Source organism: Colobus angolensis, unplaced genomic scaffold, assembly GCF_000951035.1.
Source record: "Colobus angolensis palliatus isolate OR3802 unplaced genomic scaffold, Cang.pa_1.0 Scaffold190, whole genome shotgun sequence".
NCBI lineage: Eukaryota > Metazoa > Chordata > Mammalia > Primates > Cercopithecidae > Colobus > Colobus angolensis.
The window spans coordinates 1,966,962-1,988,978 of NW_012115044.1; the positions used below are offsets into that span (position 1 = coordinate 1,966,962).

The window sequence follows — 22,017 nt, forward strand, 5'->3', positions numbered from 1 at the left end:
AAATATACTTCCAATTCACTACTCAAGTTATTTTCCAAATGTCACTGGGACAACACAACAAAAGCTGGGGACAAACTTAAACCCTGGCCTTTTCAGTCAAACTAGTGGACAAATACTCAAGACAATAACCCATAAACAAGGAAGATGACAATAGAAAATCCCCCATATTCAGTTCACCCCTTTGTGACCAAACCCTGTTCTGCAGGTCTTCTGATGACTCAGACTAAGACAGCAAGGTAGACATCCTGGAAATAGGCCAATAATAATCTTCAACTAGGAAGATATACTGAAATCACTAGGGAAGCTTTTTTCAACATAACCTTTCCCTCCCTTAGCTGAGAATTATAGATTATATTTAATTTGTATAATCACTTCGGTTTGAAGTAAGTGGATGACCTGAAGAAAACTAAGGTATAATGGCAGGCTTCCCATCAGCAAGTATGCTTCTACAAACATTCTGATGAGCTATATCTGGAAATATCCTGAGGATCCAAGAATCTTGGTTAACTTTATACAACTATGATAAATTGGGCACTACACCAAAAGGCTACTTGACTCTGCATTTTCCTCAATCAACAACATGTAAGGGAGAGGCCTAATGTACCAAATCACCATCGAGCAGCTTAAGTATGACTCACTTTGACAGGAAGAGTGAAGTGTTTCACTGTCATCTCAGTGAATCCTGTTCATATTGACATAATGCCACACGGTTCCTAACATGCAACAATGTACACTGTTCCAGCAACATAGAGGCAGATTTGAGCTTTTGGATCCAAATTCTGTGAGTGAGCTGAGCTAGAGTTTTCTGTCTCACTTCCCTCATTATCATGGCAACAGAGGGCAAAGGTGGCAATTAGGCTTTATGCCTGGAGTGCTGGCATACAGGTCCACACCTCTTCCAAAACAAAATTGGGACAATAGTTACACATGAAAATTTTGGGCTCTGCTTAGGTTATAAGGAAACCAAATCATACTGCAGGCAACTCTTCAGTTATTTTCTCTTTTATCCTATCTTCACCAGGAAATTTAAAGAGCTCTAAAACAGTTTTTCTCAAACTGTAGGTCACAGTGTCAGTGCCCTTGAAATTAAGATAGTGGGCTGTAGACTTTAAAGAAAAGTTAGGATAAGATAAAATAGGATAGGATAAGCTAAGCTAGGATGGGATGGGATGAGATACTAGAGGACAGAATGGAAAATGCAACACATAGGAAAGGTAAATATTGCCTTATGAAATTTTGTTTTAATTATATGACTGCATGTAGACCGTGTCATGATTTAAATGCATTTATCTCCGTGGATTATCAGGAAAATGTATGAAAACCACTGCCATAAAGAACATCTATCTTATTGCCCTAATAGCATTTCTCTACAGAAATACTATTGGCTTTGTGACTGGGCAAATCTCTTTTCTAAGTAATTTCAGCTATTCATGGCAGGATTTAATGTCATCTCTTTCCCCTATCCACTGAATTCCAGTAGTGCTTCTTTTTCATCGTGACAACCACATGCTTTAAATGCTACCTAGGAGGAGTTATCACCGTCTAGAGATAAATATGAATCCATAGACAAAAGGGTGCCAGTTCAACTCATATCTGATGAGAAGCAAGTGTTTCCAAGTATCCTTTTGTATCTAGAGTTTGTCCTCCAAGATGAATGGAGGTCAGCTTTGATAGCTCTTATCTGGGATGTGTACACTGTTCCAGCTACTTATTCTGCAAATTAAGTCTTCCTTTCCTAGCACCCATCAATCTAATACTAAATTCATTAGCAAAATGAAATGAAAAGAACACAACATACATTGCTATTAATGGAATTCCATGCATGTCACTCCCCACACATTGTACTAAAAATGAACTCATCTCTATTTGAGTGTCTCTACACAAATATCTGTGTTTATTAATACATAGCATTTCAGAAGTGACATTTTCCTTAAAGCTGTAAAGACATTTGCTTTGTCAAGCTCCCTTTTCAGGGAAAAACTTCAGGAATTTTCACTATCAATTTATGTTGATTATTTACTCTTTGGCGGATCTGCTATTCTGCAGACAAAATCCAATAAGGAGAAATCATGATTTCCGTCTAAAGAATTTATTTTGTAATATTTTTTCTTACTTCCTGTAACTTACTTTGTGTGACAGTAATAAACAGTTCATAATGCTCCATCTACTATCCTCATCCATAAAATCTAGGAACAGTTCAACATTTAAAAATTTTTTAATGAAGACAAAAATCAGCTGGTGACTTTCTACTGGAGCACAAAATTAACACTTGCAGTGGAGTGGGTGAGTTTTTCTTACTCAGAGCAGAATACAATCTTTATCTTATGGATTTAAAAAACTTAGTTATCTTTCCCTAGCTTGAAATAATAGACATTTTGGGCTGGGCGCAGTGGCTCATGACTGTAATACTAGCACTTTGGGAGGCCAAGGTGGGCAGATCACTTGAGGTCTGGAGTTCAAGATCAGCCTGGCCAACATGGTGAAACCCCATCTCTACTAAAAATACAAAAAATTAGCCAGGGTGGTGGCACACACCTGTAATCCTAGTTACTCAGGAGGCTGAGGCAGGAGAATCACTTGAACCTAGGAGGCGGAAGTTGCCATGAGCCGAGATTGCACCACTGCACTCCAGCCTGGGCAACAGAGTGAGACTCTGTCTCAAAAAAAAAAAAAAAAAAAAAAAGAAAAGAAAAAGAAAGCTATAATAGGCATTTTGAAGACATCAGGAGAAAAAGAGAAATAGTTAGAATTCGTAAATTACCCAGAAGTGATAACACTGTACTTAGATTTTTCACATATAAATTTTCCTATTCCTGGATAGCATGTGACCAAACTATGCATAACCAAGTTTTAAGGTGACCAAAAATTAAAAGTCACAAATACTCTGAATATCTCAACTACTTTCCTTCCAGAAACACAAGAAAAACTGAAGTGATTTCTCACTTCTCCTAATGAGCAATAATGACAATTAGAGATGAACAGCTAACCTTAAACACACTTAAAATAGTGTTTTTAAAACAGAATACCACACAGGTTGCTTAAGGTTATCTTCAAACATTTCCCTCAATAAAACGTTAATAAACAAAAAAAAATTGACATAAGGGAAAAGAGAATCGGAATGAAGAATATCCTCCTTTACTTTTAAATGACAAAATGAACAAACATGAGAGAAAATACCATTTTTAAAATGAAAAGATCGCTCAAATGAGAGAAGGCAGATCACATAGTGGAATGTCTGAGGGGAAATCCAGGTGGATTGCCCACTGGAGTATTCAGTTAAAAAATATCCAAAGGAAGAAAGAAAAGACATTAGATATTGGGAAATGTAAGAAAGTAAGTAAATGAGAAAAATGATGACAAATTTGCAAGGGACACCAACACCAAATGTGGTTTTTGTTTTGGTTGTTTTTGTCTGTATACCAAAGAGAATCAGTCAGCTAGTAACAAGTAAGGAAATTCAAACAGTAGTTGTTGTAGGTCAAAAACAAAACATATATATCTACACACACACCACACACACACACACACACATATCTATATTTATATATACACACACACATACACACACACACTTGGAGACTCTCATGCCTCAAATATATTTTGAAGCATACAAATTTAGAGGGTCTATATTTAAAACAATGGCAAATACAAAAGTCTTTCTTAATTAAAAAGCTAGCTGCAAATAAGTAACTAGCAGCAAACAGGTACCAATCAAAATAAAACTGTGCTCAGAAAAACTAACCTGTTCTTAAAATGGCCATTTTCACAAAGTACTGAAAGATTGGCAATGTGGCCAAATCTCCCCCAAAAAGGGGGTTTAGAAGCAGCCTTTGTAACCAAAGGCAAACAGTGGGAATATGTATAAAACAGGAAGATCCACAAAAAGCTTTTGCCCACTTGGTGAATTGAGTCTCTCTATCTAGGCTTCTTGTGGCATTAAATAAGCATCTGCAAATGCAGTAACTAGAATGTATAATCTATTCAGATTTTCAAAAGGCTTTTCAGAAAGTTTCATAGCAAAAACTGTGCAAATAAATTTTGGGTAAACATGGAATTAGAAATATGTATTTTCACAAGCACAAAACTATGTTAGATATAGGAAGAAAATGTGAAGGGGAAATGATGAGAAAATGCTTTTATAAATTTTGACTGTGGAATTCAAAGTGTCAACTGTACATGTTTATATTTCACTATCCTTTTCAAATAGTAAAATATCAAACCACAGTATCATGGAATCCTAAAGAGCTGGGATGACTCCCTACATACTACAGATTAAGAAACTGAGACACAGAGGATTAATAATTGCCCCAGGTTAAAGCATACAGACATCAAGAAGATTTTGTAACATTTACAAATTTAAACAAAAAGTACCACATGAGCTCCTCTATGGGGATGTGTTGAATATTATATTTCACTAGTGATAAAGAATACAAAACTGTTCACATAAATATGGCCTTTAAAACATGATCCCTAAACAAGAACCTTAAAAGAATTATAATACATTCTCTGAAAACATTTCAATGTGTTCTGGTTAGAAAGATATCTAAAATTCTAGACATCGTCAGAAGAGCTTTGCAACCAGTCTTAGGGAGATCCAACATTTAATAGCTGGATATCAGAAAAAAATGCCTGCAAAGGACATAGTGAGGAAATGACAAGGAGCATAGTAAGAAAATCAAGAAAGCATGATGCCATGAAAAATAAGGGAAGAAAGCATTGCAATAAGGAAGGAGTGGTCAGCAAGGTCAAATGCTCACTGAGGTCCCAGTGAGAGCTAATTTGGAGAAGTGATGGAGGTCTCTGAAGCAGACAAGGTGAATTGCTGAATGGATTGGTGAAGAAATGGAAATAGTGAGTAGAAACATTTCTTTGAAGAAATGTGAGTGTCCTTCTGCAGGTAAAAAAACAATATATACATGATAACTGTCAATCTCTGAAAGTGTGTGCCCAGTGGTTTTAAGAGGAGATTCAGTAGTACCCACCATCATACTTTTTTTTTTAACCATAATTCCTAGTCAAATATGTCATAAGCCCAGGAAAAGGCTCTCAAAAGAACTTAGAACTATCCTCCTTTAGTACAAAAAATAAAAGGCATCTGGTTTGCAGTAGGGTTGTAGACCTTGCAAGACTTCTGCATTTTGGTTTAATCAGAGATTTTCCAGAAGTCTAAAAATAATTATTCATCTTTGAAAAAATAAGGGTACCATACAGCTAGCTAGCTCTGTAATCCAAGGAAAAATCAATTATCTTAAAAGATGCCTTATGAGGTCATTTTTTCACATGATAAAACAAGAACATTAGGAGGACAAGTCTCAGTTGGAAGTCTCAGATCACTCTAATTGTTCTAATTGATGAATCTTCTTCAAGGAAGAAAGTGGGCTCCATTTCTGTTTTTAAAAATCCAGAGTATCTGTAATAGTGCAACTAATGACAACCTTCCCGTTGTTCTTGCCTAAGAGGAAACCCTATAATAAGAGCTTCCCAAAATGTCAAATAATACTTGTCTCATAACAGGGTTTCTTTGTTCATTCACCATGTCTCTTTTGATATGCACAGATAATAAAAGTTCATGTAAAACTAAAGGTAATATAGAGCAGAAGCCAACACTAATTCTGTATAAATGCGTCTGATTAATAAGAATGCCATTGTTATGGTTATTTCGTAATATCACGATTGTTACAAGAACAGAGGATAGAAGTAATCTCACTCTTACTGTTTTCGTTCATCCTCTGTCATCCAACCAGTTTGCAAATTTCTGTTCAATGGGAAAATGAAGGATAGATTTTTGTCCATTAATTACTTCTGCTGCAGAAGTTAATCTCATAAATTGTGAAATGAGCATTAAGTTCAGGGAAAAATTAGGGGTTTTATTTTAAAACTGAACTCCACATCCACTACAAAAATGAATACATGCTCCAGGCTTACTTTCTATGCTCCCTTTTCCACATGCACAATTGCTATATTCCTCTGGTGCTCATGAGCACATGAAAGATAATATTTGGCATGATAGCACTAAAATCTAGGTAAAAGCCTAGTATATTATACCTAAACTGTGGTTTAATACAACAACCATACACAAGATTGTATATGGGATTTGGTCCCAAACATTAGAACCCCGCCCTGGTGAAGTAATAAGAAACCCCACCCAGATGTGAGTATCTGGTCCCTTATTGGAAAGGAAATAGAAAACAAGTAATAAGATAACAGTATATACTCACTGGAGACGGACAGCCTGATAGATTTTGAAGAAAATTCTAAGGCTGGTAGATAAGTTTGTATTGTCATTATTTTGCTTTTCTCTTTAAATTCTTATCTCCTAGATCCTGGTATTCCCCCTTGGGGCAGCAGTATAATATAAAAGTTTAACAGTCGATCTTAAATTTAGCTGACATTTTTATATCCTTCAAAACATACTTTTTAGATTCCACCCAAGAAGGAGATTATTAAATAGTAGCAGGAGACCAGTTAGTGGACCATTTTGACTGAACAAAAAACAGCACTGTGCCTTCTTTGTTGACAAGCCAAAAAACATTTATATAGTCATTATAATCAATTTCATAAATAAAAGGCTATTAATGACTGAGAAAAAAAGGGAAAAATTATATTTCTCCCAAGTCTCTTCATCCTCTCTTAAACTCCATATTAGTTTAAGAAAGTGGAGGAAGCTATGCATGAAAAAGAGTATACTTAGTTGAGCTGGAGTCTCTTGTGAAACAGGTTCTGTCAGTCAGAAGGCAAGGGTACATTTCTGTAATTATTTAAGCCTATTTTTTTGTAGTAATTAGCCAGAGCTCCATTTTGCTGGAGCTGGCATCACTCACAGCTCACTATTTTTTTTCAATTTAGACTTTTCGTTCCTTTTTATAAAATAAATTTACATATTTTCAGTCTCTCAATCCCTCCTATGTTTTATTTATGAATATAGCCCTTCTTGATGGTAACTCTAACGTGAAAGAGGTAGTAATTAATGTCCCAATCTGCTAGGTTAATCCCTTTCCACACTCTCTATAGAGAAGTTTAAGGTAAGTAACAGTTTACAGTCAATATTAGGTTTAATTATGCTTAATGAGAGTTGGTGTCTCTGTTTACTAACTGCATTTAGGTGTGTGGATCCTAGATGAATTTTCCCTTGGTCTTATTCTGATTTGTTAATAGTGCCACTGTGTACTGTATACTCAGTGCTTAAATCTATAAAGCTGCTTCTGGGGAACAAAGCAAGTAAGGCACCTGTTTCAGTAGAAACATTATTAAACAGATGAGTGCAGTTTTACCGCAACCACATCTTTCTTTGGGAAGGGTGCTATTATTTTATAATGCTTTCCAAACAGATTCATGTAAAAGGCTAATTGCTGCCTAAATTCAAGATCCTAGGTTAAGTCTATACATATTAAAAAAAATTTCAAACTAAGTACAATAATCAATGATGAGTATTTTAAAACTCTGGAGTATTAAACACTTCTAAGACTTTCTGTATTAATCCTTCAATGTTTTCATTCCAAGTACTATAATTGAAAACTACTTTGACAAGTAGTTTTTTTTTTGCCTTGAAAATGTCTTTTGTCTTAAAATTATATTTAATTTTCTTGCTGTGTATAAGACAAAACTTTTGTTTCCTTACTGAAACTATAGAAATAAGCATCAAACTCAAACACCCTGGCCTCAAGGAAATCAGATAGTAAGCCGAGGGAAATTTAGTAAACAAATTTTTAAAGAACCCCTTTTTGCTATATTTTTGTTATGGATAAATTCTGTATACAACTGACAATGCAGTTTCTTTAAGTCCATTCATAGGCTAATCAATTTAGTAAACATTTATTCAGTACATACTTTGAGTTAAACACAAAAATGAACATGACATACTCCCTTCTCTCAAGAAGTTTACCATCTAGAAAGGAGCCAGGCATGAGTTAAAAACTTTAATAGGCTGGGTGCAGTGGCTTACACCTGTAATCTCAGTACTTTGGGAGGCCAAGGTGGGTGGATCACCTGAGGTCAGGAGTTCAAAACCAGCCTAGTCAACATGGTGCAACCCCATCTCTACCAAAAATACAAAAATTAGCCAGGTGTGGTGGCACACGCCTGTAATTCCAGCTACTTGGGAACCTGAGGCAGAATTGCTTGAACCCAGGAGGCAGAAGTTGCAGGGAACCGAGATTAGGCCACTGCACTCCAGCCTGGGCAACAGAGTGCGACTCTGTCTCAAAAAGCAAACAAACAAACAAAACCCAAAAACACTATGCTACAATATGGTAAATCATACTCATGTATTAAGGAGACACAGAAAAGATCAGTTGATCTGTAGAGGATAAATAAGGCCTCTGCTGGTGAAATAGCAGTTTTTTCTGGGTCATGTGCAGACTATAGCAGGCTAAATGAACAGTAAGAGCAAAGGCAGAAAGCATGGCAGCCACAGTGTATTTAAAAGACAGCAAACAGTGAAGTGTGTATGGAAAGAACTATGTGCCTGGGTGGAGGAGGTGGGGGTGATGGGAAGAGAGATGGGAGTTTAGAAGTTAGGGGTTCAAAGAGTGGACTGAGACCGAATTAAGAATTTTCAGTGTCATCTTGTGTTAGCTTTTATGTAATATGAGGGATAGGAAAAGGTAAAGAGGTATCACTACTAAACAAGGATAAGGTCTGAATAAATTCTTTCAAATTAAACTGAATTCTTCTAAGCTTACTGATCTTTGAAAAACATTTTCAAATTTCAACCTCCCATAATGTAATTTGGAAGCCCTTGCATTTAGATCAAATAATTAGTTTGTGCCATGGGGAAAAAATTCCCAAAATGTGTCTATCTGAAAGATGGGATGATAACGTATTAATGGAAGCTAGTAGAAAGAGAAGCTGTTAGGTTTATACCCAAGGGAATCCTGAGAAATCTGCAAATAATAAAATGTACTTCGTGACATAAAAATCTGCTTATAATTAATTTCAGAAATTTTCTGCCTTTTGAAAATTCTCCCTTAGTTAATATATCATGACATTGTTTTTGCTATTTAAATTTTAATTGACAAGTAAAAGTTGTATATATTTATGATATACGACATGCTATTTTAACGCATGCATTACTCCACATATTTTTGTAATGAGAAGACTTAAGGTATACTCTCATAGCAATTTTTAAGTATAGAGTATATTTTTATTTACTTTATATACAATGTATTTCTTCAACTTATTCCTCCTAAGTGAAATTTTGTACCCCTTGACCAGCAGCTCCCTGGTCTTCCATCCCAATCTCTGGTAATCACCATTCTACTCTCCATTTCTATGAGCTTGACTTTTTTAGATTCCACATATAAGTGAGATCATGCAGCATTTGTCTTTCTGTACCTGGCTTATTTCACTTAACATCCTCCAGGTTTATCCATGTTGTCACAAACAACAGCATTTTCTTTTTTAAAGATGACTTACATTTCATCATGTTTATGTATATTATCCATTCCTCCATTGATGGTTACATGATAATATCCATTCTGACAGGTGTGAGGTGATACTCACTGTGGTTTTAATTTGCATTTCTCTGATGATTAGTTATGTTGAGCATTTTTTCATATACCCATTGACTACTTGTATATCTTCTTTTGAGATATGTCTATTCAGGCCCTTTGCCTATTTTTCAATTGGGTTATTTATTTCCTTACTATTGAGTTGTTTGAGTTCCTTATATATTTTGGATATTAACCCCTTATCAGGTATATATTTTGAAAACATACTCTTCCATTCCTTAGGTTGTGTCTTTACTCAGTTAATTGTTTGCTTTTACTTTTGCTTTTAAAAAATAAAAAAAAAAGAAGCAAACATTTCCTTAAAATCCATAATTTTAAAAGAAAAGCTTTAAATCCACAGTTTTAAAAGAAAAGAATGCCATCCAAACAACATAATCAGAAAAAGACTTTCTAAAGCTTAGATCCTGTTTTTATAGTATTTTAGAAATGTCTAAACACATGGCCTATGATAAATACTTGCCTCTTTTTTGGAACACCAATTACTTCTTTGTAACAGTATACTGATTTCCTTTTAAGGCATAATCTCTTTCCCTTCCAGATAGTATTGGTGAGATGGTAACTCCAGGTTCAAAGATAAACATGGGGAAATTAGGTAGATAAAAATAGAGAACATGCAAAAAAAAAATAAAGAAGCACACGAGGTGAATGAAGAAAAATAGCAAATTTATCAGAAAGATTGAAATTGTTTAAAAAAGTTTCAGTCTTTTCTAAATATGGTGAACATTTCTCCAGTTTAAATAATCATCAGTTATTTAACATTTCTATGTGCTAGGCATTGAATTCATCAATTTATTAATAATATGTCCAATCCTAATTATAATCCCAATAGATAGATGTTATTTTTTCCATTTTCTTTTATCGGTGTGTAGGCTTAAACCCAGAGAACTAAAGTAATTTGCCCAACTTTCAGTAAATAGTTCAGCCAAGACTGAATCTCAAATCCAATGGAACATAAAATGGTATTTCCAGTATAGGAAGTACAAAACACACAGGTTAAATAAGCAAAAGTTCACATATACCTATCAATAAGGAATTTCAAAATTACATCAGTCTGTTAAAAACATAAGCCACTCAAAGCTCTAGAGTTAACTAAGGTAGTAACATAATTCTGAAATTAGAATGAAAATATTTACATAAAGTTAAATATTTTTAAAAAATCTTTAAAAAGTACACTCAGACATACTGGAAAAATATTTTCATGGGAAACATTTTAGGATAATACTATCTATTCTGTAAGAAAAGAGACACTTTCCTGAAGAGTTCTTTGCTTTCAGTGCTGTTGCCTAAATTAACTTTCTGTTATGAAACACATCACGCTAGTTTTAACCTAGAGAATAATTTGAACAAAACCAAGTTAACCATTTCCAAAATACTTAAAATACAAAGAGGTGGTTGTGTACCTTTAAGATAATTATTCAGATGTTTATAAGCATTCATCTCTTCATAGTATTTTAGATTTAATTTTGTGAATTTAGCAACAGAGAACACAGTTTAGCACAAAATGAGAAAACCTGTTCAGAAGTGAAGAAATCATCAAAATATTAATAGATTTTATTAAATAGCAGCAGAAAACGATATACTTGGTGTTATTTTCAGCTATATAAATATCTTATTTTTATCCAATAAAAAACATACTAAATTCCTCCATTTCAAATACTGATGATATCAGCAAAGTGTTCACACATCTGGATATCTTTCTGTGTTTACCTAAACTGACCTTTCTGGTATGTACTGTACTTTCTATCTCAGTACCTTCAGTGTACATTTGCAAAAACTACTTGAACAGTTTACATTTTCCCACACCATGCTACTTCAAATGGTCTTCAAGACTTTCAAATTACTGTCAGACACTGGGCATTTTGTAGGCACATACTTTTGCATTCCTGCTCAAGGGGAAAAAAAGGGAAAAGCCTAGATTCAAATGGTCATAAAGTCTCTTTCACCCTGATAAATACATTTAAAAAGTTGATCTCGGCTGGGCACAGTGGCTCACGCCTGTAACCTCAGCACTTTGGGAGGCCGAAGCGGGCCGATCACCCAAGGTCAGGAGTTTAAGACCAGCCTGGCCAACATGGTGAAACTACATCTCTACTAAAAATACAAAAATTAGCCAGGCGTGGTGGCGGGCACCTATAATCCCAGTTACTCAGGAGGCTGAGGCACGAGAATTGTTTGAACCCAGGAGGCCGAGGTTGCAGTGAGCCAAGATCATGCCATTGCACTCCAGTCTTGGTGACAGAGTGAGACTCTGTCTCAAAAAGAAAAAAAAAAAAAAGTTGCTCTCATTCTGATGTGCTAGAGTTGTATAAAATAAGTAAGAGCTTATGGTAACTCACAAGATATTATATAAAAATCTTTATATGTATGTATACCAATGTGCTATGCATAAACACATTTGAATATAGCATGCATATACATGCTATCTATTTAGTATATTTGAATGTGTGTATTACAATAGATACATATGCATTTACATTTCCACATTTATTCTGAAAACTTACAGAGAAAATACTTAAACTGTTTTCAAAATACAAATTCTAAAAGAAATAAAATGTTCTTTAAAAACTGTAATTAACGGCCGTTATGTCAAACTGTGAACCAAAAGGTCAAACCTTATAATTTACAGTTTGAGAGGTCATAGCTCAAATTATAACTTTAAAAAACTGATTATTTGTAAGTAATTTGACAAATGCATCTAATATAAACTGAATGCATATAAAATATTTTTGAGAGTAAAAAGAATGTATGTCCAAGTGGACAGCTGACGGAGGAAATGGTCTTTTACTGAACAAGGCTGAAGTCCAGCATAATGACTTGGAATGCCTTTGAATGAGCATGCAGGCTGGAAGGCCAAACAGTACACACATCCAAAAGGGAGCATAATGAACAATCTGATCAGAAGACAAAAATACTCCACATACACTTCCAATGAGAAAAAAAAGAAACACACTTCCATCACCTTCTCTTTTTTCATCATTACTATACCCCAATTCACGAATGAACTCTAGGCTATTGATAAATAATCATCAAAAGAAATGATTTTTATAATTTAAAAATACTAGAAATTTCTATAATATTTCAATCTGGGATTTTCAAATGTCTATGGAGATCTTCTATATCATATAAAGTAATCCAGGTTTACAAAACTGTTTACAACTTATCTTGCATGCAAATATTACCACACCTAGCTTCACCTCAAAGCCACCTGCTCCTTAAAACATAATCTGAAATAGTTTGGCCTCTCCACAATTTTTAATCCACAAGTAATCCACTATTAGGAAGGCAGATCATTGAAGATAATTTTATCCACTGTAGACTCAGTTCCCTAACCCTTCCCTAACCCAAGCTAGAATTGAGAAGATTAGCAAAATAAGTCATTTTTTAACACATCTATGTCTCTAATATTTATTTATGTGCTTATTGTACCTCCCTATTAGACTATAAGCTCCACAAGGATATAGAGTAAGTCTCTTTTGTTCAAGTTATCTGTAACACCTACAAAGTTTCTGGCACAGAGCTGACATTCCATAAATATTTGCTGGAAAATGGAAAGAAGGGATTGACAGAAGAAAGGAGGGAGGCCTGAAGTTAGCTAATCTCCTCTAGTATTATTTGTGCAATTGTGGAGAGAAAAATCCCTAAAAATGTACAATGTATTTAATCAATGTACCCATCCAACAATTCACTGATACATCTATCCTTGAAACCAAAAAAATTTAAAATGGCTTCCAAAAGTATACAATTATATAATAAAATAAATTAAAACAGATGAAAAATGAAAGGGATACAAAGTATAGTGGGGAACAGGGATACAAAGTATAGTGGGGAACAGGACATTTCTATATGCATACCGGTAAAGTCAGCTAAATCACCGGAAAGAGAAGGAATTTGCTTTTTAATTTCTCCAATTTAACCTTATTATAACTACTATTATAATAGTGTTATAAACACTAAGTAAATATTTACTAGTTCCTTGTCTAACCATTACTATGGCAAATACTCTATAACCAGGTACCTTATATCATGATCCAGGCAATCTGTTGGATGAGACAAATATTCAGTTACAAGAAAGTGTAATATGTATGTTACAGTAACAGTAAAATTATAGATTTTTGTAGGAGAGAAAAGTAGCATTCTCTGAACCAGCAGAAATGTTTACATGGTAACTGCTGAACTATGATCCCAATACTTCATGTACCAAGAGATTTTTCTGATACATGTAAATATGTATAGTTCTTGATACACAGGGAAATATATGGTCTCAAATGTTACCAGTACAAATGAGACTTGCACATGTAAATCACAATATGATAAGAAAACACATTTGAAAAGCATTTTCTTGTAAGCAAAAGCTTAACTCTGATTCCACTTAGCCTGGTAAGTGTTTCTGTCATTCCGTTGGGCCAGCCCACACATACTGGGCTCTTGATAGGTCCTGGGCTCGACCATCTGGCCCTTTGTGTACTTAATTCTTTTTTAATACTGACGAGTGTATTAGTAACACTTCCTTGATCACTGGTAAATATACAGCCACCATACAACTAAGATTTTCCTTAATTCTGAAATTCACTAATTAGTTGTGGGTACGGGTTAGTATTACAAAGGTATGTTGAGTGGTACTACAATGAGTAATCTAATTCCCAAAAAGAAGTGTGTTAATTTACTTCCCACTTCATTAGAGGAATAAAAAACATCTTATCATCACTAAAGGATACAAAAAGAGACTTGGGTATTTTAGGGAATGGTAGACAGAGAGAAAGCATGAATGCAGCATTGAGGCAAGAAACACAAATCACCTATATATCTTGGACAACGTTCATGCTTTTTCTTAATACCTTCTGATTGCTTCATTTATTAGTGTGTTTCATGAAAACATTTTATTCAACTTAAAACAGGTTTCCAAAGAAAGCAAATAAGGTAAATGATTCCTATTTTCAAAAACTTATCATTCTACTGGTACTCAAGTTATGCATTAGCCAACTCTGGAAGCTGCATTAATCTTTTCAAGCCAATAAGGTCCCAATCAATTACTTGAGATAGCAGAATAAAATACAGGCTTAAAAGAGATAATGCAGCTGGGCGTGGTGGCTCAAGCCTGTAATCCCAGTGCTTTGGGAGGCCAAGGCGGGCAGATCACAAGGTCAGGAGTTCGAGACCATCCTGGCTAACACGGTGAAACCCTGTCTCTACTAAAAATACAAAAAACTAGCCGGATGTGGTGGCAGGCACCTGTAGTCCCAGCTACTTGGGAGGCTGAGGCAGGAGAATGGCATGAACCCGGGAGGCGAAGCTTGCAGTGAGCCAAGATCATGCCACCGCACTCCAACCTGAGCGACAGAGCAAGACTCCGTCTCAAAAAAACAAAGATAATGCAATTTCCAAAGGTGCTACCAAGTCATTTAGAGAGAATATATGGTACAATTATGAGTATCAAAACTGGGAATTTATATATTTTAAGCCTTCCATAAAATATATTTACTTTTTTTTCTTTTGTTGGATGAGAGATATTCTAATGCTGTTTATTTTTCCAGAAGATTCAGATTATTCAAAGTGTATCAGCTGATTGTCATGTGTGTTAATTCAAGCATTGAGTTTAAATAATCTTAACTCCCTAAAACTAAAGATTCTGTGTAAGGTTGGGCCAGTTGCCCTCATTCTAGAATCAAACCATGTAAGACCAGACAAAGGTCTCTTAGAGATTTTGGGGGGGGGGGTCCAGTCTTTCTCCTTTGTCCATAGACATGTTAGGGAAAGGACAATATTTTCTTATAGTACTTACCCCAAATAACTAAAATCTCAACTGAAAATGTATAAAAGTGGGGACCGTAAAATAGGTGTTAATAATTCCTTAATCAAACCTTGTAACTAATGAAAAAACACTAGTTTATATGCAGAAGTAAGCTGATGAAAGGATGAACAGAATAAACAAGGAGGAAAAGACACATTTTTAAATATGTAATTTAGAAACTGTCAAAAAAAAGTGGGACATGTCTTATTTAACTGGTGTATGAGAAGAATGCATGCTTTTACAGCCACATACATGCAGGTACAGAAAGGAAATAGGAGCTTTGTGTTAACAGTGGAACTTAAACTCCTCTGGGCAGCGATCAGCTAAGATGGAACAGAGACAGTTACAATGCAATGATTAACTAGTGGACAAAGCTATTATTCATGGCAGGTATGTAAGCAATTGGAGCAGCAATGTTGGAGGCCTCTCCTCATCAAGCAGCTTTGCCAGTACAGACTGGATGCCTGGAACCAGGAAAGACACAAAAATGATAAAACCTAGAGCCAGCTAAGGGAGATTCAATGCAATCCATCTCCAAATTTTAAATATTACTGGAAATCTACACTGAAGAATGTTTTCCCTTGGGATTGGCATACATTGTAGTTATAGAATGTTGACCAACACTTACCTCTATTTATCTTACTATGCAAAGCAATATGCTTAAAATACCTACTTGGAAATTCTCATTATATTACAGAAAAAGGAGATTCTAACATTAATTGGCAAAACTTTTTGTTGATAGGTATGACCATCAGGTCATTACATGAACAGATGGTTAAAGTGAGTCCATTTCATTGACAGTACATATTGTGGGTCTTTTTATTCTGAACAACCAAACAAAACAAACACACAAGAGGTCATTTTGCCCTCCCTCATTTGGTTGGCAGCTTTATCTGTAAAATACGAAAATAAAAAACTAACATGGACTACAATCCTGCATGTACCATTGGTACCTGCATAGCACCATTTCTGCATAAGATTTAATCAAATATTTTATTCATATTCAGAAATTCTGATATTTGTGAAGATGGAAAAACACATGAGATATTTTTAACTTTCAACTTCATGATCTTCAGTAAAAGCAGAAAAATAATCGTATTTCATATTATTTGTTTTTTTGAGTTAGCCAAAAAACTAATAGTATACAAGAAAAAAAGGAAGTTACCACTCTTTATTTGTCTTCAGGTCTTTTAATGTAATCTCAGGAAAAAAACATATTGAACAAAAAAGGAAATTATCATGTTAAAATCTATTTCACTTTGAAAGGCTATATTCTCTCTCCCTCTCAGATAATTTTAAATATAAAAGCTGAAATGTTCATAACCAAATAAATCATCTAGCAGATATCCAATCGCCAAATATTAATTTTGCACCATGAGGTTTCTTTAATCTCTCTCTCTCTCATAGACACACACACACACACACACACACACATTCACACACACAGGTTGCTAACTTGATTCTTAATATGGTAACTTAATCTCTATAACCACTCCAAAATATAGTTTACTTTGATTTTGTGAATAAAAATAAATAATCTTATGGGGCAAGGCAGGGATAAAAATTAGAAGTATATTTCTAACTATAAGAGCTAATAATAAAAAGAACAGCAGAAAATTACTGAAAATTATATTGCTAAAATGTATCTGTATATGTGGCTGTGAAAACTTAGGCAAAGAGAATTCTAGTTAAGTACCTTCAGAAAGAGCTAATGAAACATGAGGTTTAAGAGTACATCTTTAGTACTTCTGTACCTTAAAATATTGCCGAGTATTAATTTTTCATCAAGTTGTCATTTTCTCTGACATTTGGTTTTATTAATCAAGGCATTTATCATTAATTTGTAGAAAATATCGTAATTAAGCCAAATAAAATAAAATCCTTAAAAGGTTAAAATTAGAAAGCAGGTGAATTAGAACTTTGACATTACCCTATTGACATACAGGAGCTTTTTGGAAGTATGAGAATGAAGTTTTTTTCAGTGAGTTTGGTGCCTTGATCTTGGGGTTGGCTGGTTTTTAAAAAATGTTATAAAGATTTGATTTAAAGCTCTCTGACAGTTTTGACATTCAGGTGAAAGTACTGCTGCTGCATTTGGAACAATTTGCATATCCCACTGCTAAACGGAATGTTTGAGGTGTGCACTGGTGTAAAGAAATTAAAAACAAGCTATCACACATGCTTAAGTGTATGTATTCACAGAACTGATGGTTGGATCGCACTACCCCATCCCCCTCCAATGTAATCTGTGATTTACTCTTCTATAATAAATTACCCTACCATGTTAGTCTCTCTGGAAAATCTAACCATGCATGTAAGAAGCAAAGTAATTACAGCCCCCTCTTGTCTAAGAAGCCTCCTTCAATCCCTATGAGCTCTTTATACACAATGCAGCCACACGAGTCTATTGTAAACTTCTTGCCTGAAATTCTGGACTTCTGACTATCAGCAGCCACTAAACATCATCTAAACAGTTTCGTTGTCCCCAACAAATACAATTTTATTTCTTATAGTTAGTTGTAAAGCTCTTCCTCAGGAGAAATTGTTACTGACATTTTGACTTTAAGCCATTTGTCTATTTAACGAAAGAACACAGTTTAAAATTTGAGTTCCAAATCAGTAAAAAAAAAAAAAAAAAAAAAGGAGGACAGAGGGACATAATACATAATGAAATAGAATGAAGAAGAGTTATAGAGTTATAGTAACACTTAATTAGACTGAAATATTCAGAAAGAGTATAAAATTTCTATATCTTTTACTTACAATTTCATATTATTTTTAGGTATACATAGAAAAAGATATTTAATGTGCTTAAGGACAATAAAAGAAAAACAATAAAATAAAAGAAAATTTGAGGTAGCAAATCCAAGACCTTAAATATCATAAGACAATTAAAGAAGTTAAAGTCCATTCAGGAAAATATTATTGGACATTACCTTCAGCCTTCAGAGTCCCAAAGGCAATTCTTGACACTTCTTTTTATTTGTCTGTAAAAAAAAGAATAGTTAAAATTAGAAATCTTCCAAGGAAAACATCTGCATTTCTATAATATCTTTATGACTCACGTAGCTGAATTTGTGTATGCCAACTAATATCTAGTTTTAAAAAGAAAACTGAAAGCTAACACATTCATATGTGTACAAGTACTCAGTAAAACATGGCCCAAATATACACTGCATATACATTTTTGAGAAGGGATAGCATGGTGTCTGCTATAGTATCGTAAGAATTTATCTTAACTCATAAGGATATTTGCATTTTTATTTTCATATTTTCTTTTAAGAAAAGCAAATCCCAAATTGCTTTTAACCTATTTACTTGCTCATTCTTATTAACAGAGAGTTTGCCAAGATCCATGATGTATAATGTACTGGTCATCACTGGTGAGTTTAAAAGTATGCAAAGATAAAACACAAGCCCTATTCTCAAAATAGTAGGTAAGGTTAGAGACATTTGCATAAACACAGATAACCCAAAGAAAATAAAAAGAAAATGGGTGGAAAGAAATAAAGATGCAAAGGGTAACACGTTCAGTACAGTTTAGCACCCAAGGCATTGACATTAAAACATGGCTTAATATTTCCTGTCTTAGCAGAAAGGCTAATAGTAGGGTCCTACCCATATTTAGATGCAAGGATGCCAAACAAATGGATGGGTTGCTTTTAAATTTCTTTAGTATAGAATTGAAGCTGGACAGGGAACAGGCAGGTTGAGGTTATTTTAAAGCCAATTTGGTGACTTTGACTATCGAGAGACTAAAAACAGCTCCCCTATTAAAAACTGAATTTGATGTTGTGTTCCCATTAGAAAATGATCTCTCTCAATTTGCTATGAAATCTCAATGATGACCTTGATGCCATATTTACTAATAATCTCCACAGAGATTTGGTGATTCAAAGTTTCAAAAGCAGTTGTAATAATGGAAATGCAATACATAAACATATGATGATTCTATAATCTAGTACATCTACAGTAAAATGTCCATTCGAATTTTTAAAATCTGAGGATTTTAATTGACTATATCATTAATATGCATGCACAATATTTTTGCAAACAACAAACCACACTAGTAAACCAAAACACATAAGGTTTGGCTGCACTAATAGACAAATACGTTCCAGAAAAGGAATCTGACAGTCTCGTTATATTTGGGGTACATCAGCATTATTACAGTTATTCTGCATCTGCAAACTAGGAGAGATGCTAAAAGTTAGTAACTGCTAGGAGGAGTGAGACCAGAAGAATTAATGATGAAGACATAGGATGATTAGGAACAGAAAAGAAAAAATGTTCTGATCATAGAGATAAGGTGGAGGACACCTTTGAGAAAATTAATTTGGCCACTACATGATATATTACCAAAGTTATTTTTGTTAATTGATTATCTGTCTCTTCCTCTAGAATGGAAGTAATATAAGGGCAGGCACTTTGTCTTTTTCACTGTAACATCATTTTCTTGAATAGTGCCTGCCATATACTAGGAAATCAATGAGTATGTACTCAATGAATGAATGAACAGCCTAACCAATAAAACAGGCACTAACTCCGTATCTATTCACAGATGAAAAAATCAGGCTTAAAGAAATTACATCACATATACCAAATTAAACTATAAACTCCTACAATGCATTGTTTATTCCTCCATTCAATATTCATTCTAGCAATAGGAGAAACAGGCAATAAGCAAATAAATTGTTAGATTTATAATGTCATATAATTAGTACCATGAAATCAGATAAAACAAGATAATGGCACTGAGAGTTACATGACCTGATATTTTAGTTAGATTTGGACAGGGAAGCTTCTCAAAGGAGGTAAGAATACAAGTAACCTGAATCAAATAAAGAAAACAGTCAAAACAAAAAAATCTGAAGGACTGGCCAGGTGCGGTGGCTCACACCTGTAATCCGAGCACTTCGGGAGGCCAAGGCGGGTGGATCACCTGAGGTCAGGAGTTCGAGACCAGCCTGCTCAGCATGGCAAAACCACATCTTTACTAAAATACAAAAAATTAGCCAGGCGTGGTGGCGGGTGCCTGTAATCCCAGCTAGTCGGGAGGCTGAGGCAGGAGAATCGCTTGATTCCCAAGAGGTGGAGGTTGCAATGAGCCAAGATTGGACCACTGCACCTCAGCCTGGGTGAAAAGAGCAAAACTCCATCTCAAAAAAAAAAAAAAAAAAAAAAAGAAGGACCCTCTGAATTGTTTTAGGATTAAATAACACGTATTTCCTTGCCTAGTATAATAGCCAGCATATACCAAACAGAGCACTCAATATTTTTTATTATATTGCTAGTATTTTTATAAATTGTGAATTTCCCCACTAGATTACTTTGTCAAAGGCATTTACTGTTATTTCCCTTAAAGTTCCTTAAATAGTGCCTAGCAAGAGCTCAATAAACATTTAGAGAACAAAAATAGAAAGATACAATTTTCAGTTCATTAATTAGAAAATAAACAGACTACATGAATATGAAAAAGTCACCATCTTTCATATGCCTGAGTCAATCTAACTCTGTTAAATCATTTTCACAAAATATTTCATCTTTCCTAAATTAAAACAAAAAAGAAAAAGGGGAAAATGTATAAAATGGCTAGGCCCAAGAAGTCATAGATAACAAAAGAGTAAGAAAGAATCAGAAGAAAATTAAGCTATTAACATGAGGTCACTCTCTTTACCATTTCCATGCTGTCTGACTCCATCAGATTAACACATTTTTCCAGTGCAGGGACATTGCCACACAGATATCTGATTCATTTATGTATTCCTAATGCAGGCACAAGTCTTGTTATATAACAAACATTCAAAAAAATCTTCGTTGTACTGAAATGAACTAAAATAATTTCTAGTAGTTGTGATGCTTTAAAGCTAGCTCAAAACAATAACAACAAACCAGGGGACTGAAAAACTTAAAAAACAAATTTACACAGAGAAAACATCAAGCATTAGGTTTGAGTCCTGTAGCAAAGGAGCAGAGAACAAGGTAGGTTCTTTCCAAACAGTGAAATATAAGTGACAGTGTGATATTGGCATTGGAAGAAACAGATCAGTAGAAGATGACAGGGGGACTCAGGTATGAGGTAAATATTACAAGTAACATTTCCATGAACAATGTTAAGATAGCTGACTGATTACATGTGGAAAAATAAATTCTGTTCTCTAATTCTTATCAGCACTAAAATATAAATCAGGTCAATAAAACTCAATATAATATATAAAACAATCAAGGACCTCTAAGAAAATACATATGGATAATTTTCTGAACTTCAACATGGGAAGGACTTTTTAAGTACATACACAGTGGTATATAATATAAGCATAAAGATTTATGATTTTTACTACTTAAAATTAAAAATTTTAGCCTGGGCAACATGGTGAAACCCTATCTCCACAAAAAGTACAAAAATTAGTTGGGCGTGGTGGTGCACAACTGTAGTCCCAGCTACTCAGGAGGCTGAGGTAGGAGGATCACCTGAGCCTGGAGAGGTCAAGGCTACAGTGAGCCATGATCCTGCCACTGTACTCTGGTTTGGGCAAGAGAACAAGACCCAGTCTCAAAAAAAAAAAGAAAAAAAATGTGTAAGGCAAAAAATATCTTCAACAAAATTCAAAATTAAGAGGCCAACAAAAAATAAATATTTTTAAAGTGTATAATGTTCACTGGGCTAAGAGTCTTTATAAATAAATAAACATATTATTCTACTTTTTAAAATGAGCAAAA

At 34.4% G+C, this 22,017-nt stretch overlaps 1 protein-coding gene across 2 annotated transcripts in view; it reads right to left on the reverse strand.

The window, feature by feature from the left end:
- The window catches only part of ZBTB20 (zinc finger and BTB domain containing 20), an 816,082-nt gene that overhangs the window by 625,126 nt on the left and 168,939 nt on the right, over window positions 1–22,017 (reverse strand). For both annotated transcript variants that reach the window (XM_011940600.1, XM_011940601.1), the window contains exon 2: window positions 18,234–18,284. The gene's annotated coding sequence lies outside the window, so the exon portion shown is untranslated. The remainder of the gene's footprint in view (window positions 1–18,233; window positions 18,285–22,017) is intronic.